This window comes from Phascolarctos cinereus, unplaced genomic scaffold (assembly GCF_003287225.1).
Source record: "Phascolarctos cinereus isolate Bilbo 61053 unplaced genomic scaffold, phaCin_HiC Scaffold_1;HRSCAF=81, whole genome shotgun sequence".
NCBI lineage: Eukaryota > Metazoa > Chordata > Mammalia > Diprotodontia > Phascolarctidae > Phascolarctos > Phascolarctos cinereus.
The window spans coordinates 295,251,220-295,258,191 of record NW_027555514.1 but is presented as its reverse complement, the minus strand read 5'-3'; the positions used below and the strand labels follow the sequence as shown (position 1 = coordinate 295,258,191).

Here is a 6,972-nt window from a genome sequence, read left to right as displayed (position 1 = left end):
TCCTCTATGAGGGTATGCCAAGAATAGCTTTTGCTGACCAGGGCAGTGTGTCCTGAGCTATGGCTGTGGGGAGAGGGAGCTAGCACACAACTGATATCTGGAAAATAAAATTAAGGGGTGAGAAAGTATTATATTGGGAGAAGGAGAAAGGGAGATGTAGAATGGAGTAAAATATCTCACATGAAACAGACAAGAAAAGGCTTTTACAGTGGAGGAGAAACAGGGGAAGGTAAGAGGGAATGAGTAAATCTTATTCTCATAGAATTTGGCTTAAGGAGTGAATAACATACACAGTTGGGTATGGAAATCTATCTTACCCTACAGGAAAATAAAGGGGGAATGAGACAAGAGAGCAGGGGGGATGATAGAGGGGAGGGCAGATTGGGGGAGGGGATAATCAGAAGCAAACACTTCTGAAGAGGAACAGGGTCAAAAGAGAGAATAGAATAAATGGGGGTAGGATAGGATGAAAGGAAATATACTTGGTTTTTCATGACATGACTACTATGGAATAGTTTTGCATAACTACACATCTATAACCTGTATTGAGTTGCTTGCCTTTTCAACGAGGTTGGGTGGGGAGGGAGGAAGAGAGAAAATTTGTAACCCAAAGTTTTAAAAACACACGTTAAAAAAAATTGTTTATTAAATGAAAAAAAAACCTTTAAAAAAAAAGACAGGGAAAAAAATAAAGGCTTATTGATTGATAGAGAGATTTGGAATGCAGTGATCAGCTAGTGGTAGAAAGGAAGGGAATGACTGGAAAGGGTGAAGAGGAGGAGTGGATTCAGCTTTGCCCTGCTGCCTCTACACTCCCATGCCCCAGCCCAAAATGTGTCTGGTAAACTTCCCATCTTCCCATCAGCATCTCAGCAGATCATCCAATAGCAGAGCCTGCATTAAGTGCCAACGACAGACTGGATGCAGAGTCATAGCTCTGTGAAGAGCCCAGCAGAAAACCTCACCATACCTCAAAAATTTGCAGGAGCTGTGAATTACCCCACTGCCACAGGGGCTCTCTAAGCTTCATCCTACTTTCCCCTGGACCCTGAATGATGTTCTGGGAGACTATCATGGACTTTTAGGAGGAGGTTTTGTGCCTACTTTTCTTACTTTGCCACCTAAGTAAATACCCCTTTACTGACTATATTATATATTTTAAAAGAAAAACAAGTTATGCATAATACAGATCTGCAGTTTCAAGTATAAGACTGGAAGGATGGAAGGAAGAAAAGAAAGAAGCATTTATTAAGTGCCTGCCATGTGCCAGGCACTGTGCCATGCATTTTACAAATATTATCTCATGTGATCCTTAAAACAATCCTTGGGAGGTGGGTACAATTACTATACCAATTTTGAAGATGAGGAAACTGAGGCAGAGGTCACACTGCCATTAAGTGTCTGAGGACAGGTTTGAACTCAAGTCTTCCTGACTTTAAGCACAACGTTCTCTCCATTGGGAAACCTAGTTGCCTCTGCCATGTCCTACAATGCATATGTCCACGTCCATTTTGTTTGGAGTACGTTAAGTTGACAACAAAAATAAAGAAAACTTTAATAAATAGATAGATAAATTTTTATTTTCCTAGAAAGCAACTTATCAGATGATTAGATGGTACCAACTAATAACACACAGCAAAAAGCCCACTGGTGGGGGCTTATGAGCTATGACATCACAAAGACAACCTTCCTTCCAGTATCTCAGGATTACTCCCAGATTTGGGAGGGGATGTAGTAGCCACATTCTGGGGATACAACATGAACCTGCCAGTGAAAGTTGGAAGTATAAGAGTCACCTAAGGACACTGGCTACACTAAAGTTTTTCATGTCTTCTTTTCTATCAAGGTCCCCCCTGGCTCTGACCATCATTGTTCTCCCTTAAACACTGAAGGAATGATTCCACATGATGTGAACCTGGGGACTCTTTACCTTTCTCAGACAGGACTTGGGGTGCTGGGGAACTCCATCCTTCTGTCCTTTTTCATCTTCACTAGCCACAAGCTGAGACCCACAGATCAAATCATAAGCCAGTTGACTTTAGCCAACTTCATTTTCCTGCTCTCCATGGGCATCCCAATGACAATATCTCTATTTGGGGTGAAAGATTTCCTGGATGACATCTAGTTTAAAATTTTTACATTCACAGAGTCAGCCGGTGTCTTTCTCTCTGTAGCACTTGCCTGTTAAGTGTCTTCCAAGCAATTGTCATCAGCCCTATCAGCTCTCCATGGAAAAGGATCAAAGCCAGAGCCCCTAAACATGTTAACTCTTCTTGCATCTTCTGCTGGCTGTTCAGCCTGCTCATAGAAGTTGGCACAGCTATAGGCATTACAAGCCCACAGAGACACAACACCAATTTCACAGTAACAGTTGACCTCATTTTCTGTACCTGGAAAGAACCAAGTAACAATTTTGTGTGGTTAACCAGCTTCAGAGATGTGTTCTGTGTGTGACTGATGATATGTACGAGTGGTTATAAGGTGATTCTCCTGAGGAAACACTACCAGCAAGTTCAGGACCTGCAAAGGACCAGCTGCTGTCCCCGAGCCTCCCCAGAGATCCGGGTCACTGGGTCCATCCTGATGGTGGTGAGCACTTTTGTCTTTTTTTACTTTGCCAATGGCATTTTTGCCATCTACCAAAACTACTTTCTTCGTTCCAGTTTGTGGCTGGTGAATGTGTCTGCATTTCTGGTGCTATGTTTCCCAACCATCAGCCCCTTTCTCCTGATCTCCAGGGATAGCCAAGTGGCCAGGGCCTCTTGTGCTCCCAGAGGCAGGCACAAGCCCTGGCCTCCTTCTTAATGTTGAGGGTTGAGGAGACCATCCTCAGGCCCACATTTAAGGAAGTAGGCTTTCTTAACAATGTGCAGGGAAGACAGTGTCTGATGGGCCCCAGTCCTTAACCTTGTGTATGGACCCCATACACAAACACCAAAATAGACGGGGATCAGAGGCTGATGAACACTGTCCAAAACCTTTCATGAATTCTAGGGGACAGAAGGCAACTAGGACACTAAGGGGGCCATTATCCTTGTGGATCAAGGTTCCAAGAATGAATATCTGAGGTCATCTCCCTCTGGTGTCCTCCCCACAACAACTTCTTTACCCTTATATTCAATAGCAGACAAGACTGGCTGTCTGCAGATAGGATCCCAATATCCCAAAAGCCTCCAACTGGGTCCAGAAGCCTCGTGTCATCTGGGACCCCCCAGCAAAATGACATTGTGGCCTGTCCTTACAGTTTCTACTGTTTCTCTGATTGACACTGGGCAAGTCACTTCATCCTTCTTGCCTCACTTCCTTATCCGTAAAATGAGCTGGACAAGGAAACAGCAAACCACTCCAGTATCTCTGCCAAGGAAACTCCAAATGGGACCATGAAGAGTTGATACATCTTAAAAAGACTGAGAAATAACAATCACAGTGAAACTGGTGGTTTCTGCTCTCAGAAGAGATTTTAAATATCTGAAAACCTGCTGTAGTCATCTCTCCCCACTCCCTCTCTCTTCTCTTCTCCTCTCCTCTCCTTTCCCCTCTCCCTCTGTCTTTCTCTATTTTTCTGTCTCTGTCTCTCTCTGTGAATTTTAGTTCACATCTTCCTGACTTCAGACCAACACTCTGTCCATTAGGTAGACATGAATATGGGTACTGGACAGAAGAGACATCAGATAGAAATATCTTAGACCTTATACCCACTCATGTTTGAGTCCATACTGGAAGTGAGGCTGGGTGTCATGGCCCAGTAGAAGCGTGCCAACAACCATTTCTAGCAATCATGCCTCATTCTTTAGGAGTCATAATCTTCTCTGTGAATCTACCTGTTTCCAAAGGAGTGCTTTTCCTGCGCACACATCAGGCATAAGGACAGATGAAACCAAACCAGTGTATATGAATTCCTCTTTTTTTGGATTTTCTGACCAGCCAGAACAGCAGAATTTGATCTTTGGGCTCTTCCTGTGGATGTATTGATCACCATGGCTGGGAATCTGCTCATTGTCCTGGCCAGGATTTCTGATGCTCACCTCCACACTCCCATGTACCTCTTCATTGCTAACCTCTTCATTCCAAGATGCTGGTGAATATCCATTGGTAACATAAAGTCATGTCCTATATTGAGTGTCTCACACAAATGCATTTTTTTTGTTTCTGTTTGGCTGCACTGGATAACTGCATTCTCACTGTGATGACATATGGTGCTGTTTGTGTGCCTCTAGCACCTAATGCAAATCTTTTAACTTGTAAAAGTTTAATAAATATTGTTTAATTTAATTGCTTATTTGGTCCAAAGTAGTCCAACAGGATTAGTCTGAAAGAATGTGAGTCTACAACTTGGGAATTTTTAATAGTTTTCAGATTGGAAAGTTAGCTATCAAAATGGTACAGAAGAGCCCAATGAGGCACTAGGCTTAACCCAATCATTCAATGTAACCTTGGTGGGAGGACATCAGGGGATGCCCCAGGGTCCTAGGCTGTTCAGTGTTTTCAGTAATAACCCGAATAAAGGCATAGATGGTGTCCTTACTCAATTTGTAGAAGACACAAATCTGGAAGGGATATGTAACACAGTGGATGATGACCATCAGAATCCAAACAAATCTTGACAGGCTAGAGAAGTGGACTGAATCTAAGATGAATTCAACAGGAATGAATTAATCAATTAATCAATTATCCGGAACTTACTTTGTACAAAGCACCTGGATCAGCATGGAGTTGTAAAGATTAAGATAATATAATCCTTGCTTTCAAAAATGCTACATTCTGATAGGTAGAGATGACACATACAGGTTTCAACTGCATGTAGATGAAAGGATCCCATCATGCTTAGAGTGCAGCAGCAAAGCAGGTGCTAAAGCCTCTTCTGTATTATATGTGTACACATAAATATATATGTGTATACACACATATGTCTTCTATGTATACATAGATATCTATGAATATACAGATATACACTCATACACATACGTGTAAGGCCACACTATGCTTATTTACTTCTGCCATCTGTTTCTCTGAAGGTGAATAGCATTTTCCTTTGTAAGTCTAAGTCTCTCCATGTTTTTCTAAATCAATCAGCTCGTCATTCCCTATAGCCATATTCCAATCAAATTACATCCTATCTGACCAATTGTCTATGAAAGTTTTTTTTCCTGATTATTCTGCATTCTTTCTATTCTTGGATACAAAGATTTATTTACTTAAGAAAATTTTACTTTAAAATAAACAAAGTTACCTTTTTTACACTTCAGCAATGCTCCCACCTTATAACCTAGTTTAAGGCCTGATACTGCTGAATCTATTTCCTTTTTGTCTTTTTTTCCCTAGGTTCTTTTAAGTTCCTGACCTTTTGCTTTTCCAAATGACTTTGTTATTACTTTTCTAACTCAGTAAAGTACTTTAATTGGGATGATATTGAATAAAAAGAATAGTTAGGTAAAATTGTCATTTTACAAATTATATTGACTTTACATGAACAATAAGTATTACTTCGATTATTTAGGTCTGATTTTGTTAGCAAAAAAATGTAAAAAATATTTTATGTTTATATTCATACAAATATCATATCTGTTTTCAACAGGTTTATACTCAGATATTTTATACTGCCCTTGTATTTTAAATAGTCTAAAACAATATTGAAGTTATGGCTGATACAAGATGTAGCTTCTGATCTCATTATTCACTAGCCTCTGTAGTTAAGAACAATTTTTTTTAAAATACAATTTTATATCATTCCCCAATCACTTATAAAAAGAAATCTTTTAGACATTGCCTTTTTAAAAATTTTGAGTTCCAAATTCTCTCTCTCTCTACTTTCCCTTCCCCTTCTCTAAGACAGTAAGCAATCTGATATAGGTTATAGATGTGCAATCACATAAAACATTTCCATATTACTCACTTTCTGCAAGAAGACTTGGGAAGAAAGAAAGAAAGAAAGAAAGAAAGAGAGAGAGAGAGAGAGAGAGAGAGAGAGAGAGAGAGAGAGAGAGAGAGGAAGGAAGGAAGGAAGGAAGGAAGGAAGGAAGGAAGGAAGGAAGGAAGGAAGGAAGGAAGGAAGGAAAGGAAGGAAGGAAGGAAGAAAGAAAGAAAGAAAGAAAGAAAGAAAGAAAGAAAGAAAGAAGAAAGAAAGAAAGAAAGAAAGAAAGAAAGAAAGAAAGAAAGAAAGAAAGAAAGAGAGAAAGGAAGGAAAGAAGGAAGGAAGGAAGGAAGGAAGGAAGGAAGGAAGGAAGGAAGGAAGGAAGGAAGGAAGGAAGGGAGGGAGGGAGGGAGGAAAGAAAGAGAGAGAGAGAGAGAGAGAGAGAGAGAGAGAGAGAGAGAGAGAGAGAGAAAGGAAGGAAGGAAGGAAGGAAGGAAGGAAGGAAGGAAGGAAGGAAGGAAGGAAGGAAGGAAGGAAGGAAGGAAGAAAAAGTAAGGGAGGAAGAAAGAAAGAAAGAAAAAGCAAGGAAGGAAAAAAGAAAGAGAGAAGGAAGAAAAAGTGCTTCATTGCCCAATCTTCTATAAATCATCAGAAACAATGGTCCTTTCTCAGTCCTCATCCTTTCTGATCTCTCTGGAGTCCTTTACACAGTCACTCTCTTCTCCTCAATTCTCTCTTTTCTCCAGGTTTCCATGACATATTTGGTTATGCTACCTCTTATTCTTCATCTCCTTTAATAACTTTTCATCTAGGTCATGTCTACTAACTATAGGTGTCCCTTAAGGCTCTGTACTGGGCTTTGTTCTCTTAACCTTATATAACTACTTCAGTAGGCTATCTCATCGGTTCTCAATGATTCCACTATCATCTCTATGTAGAAGATTCTGAGATATACTTATCCAATCTTACCTCCCTGACCTCATGACCGCAAGTCTTATACCTCCAGCTGCCTACTGAACTTGTACAATGAGACATAGCTATCCAAAACAGAAATCCTCACCTTACACCCTAAATCTTTCTCTCTTCAGAATGTCCTTGTTGTTGCCCAAAGTACCACCAGG

General features: G+C 40.5%; 1 pseudogene; it reads left to right on the top strand.

The window, feature by feature from the left end:
- The first annotated feature begins 1,894 nt into the window (after nt 1-1,894).
- LOC110201646 (vomeronasal type-1 receptor 3-like) lies at nt 1,895-2,805 on the top strand (annotated as a pseudogene).
- Nucleotides 2,806-6,972: the final 4,167 nt, after the last annotated feature.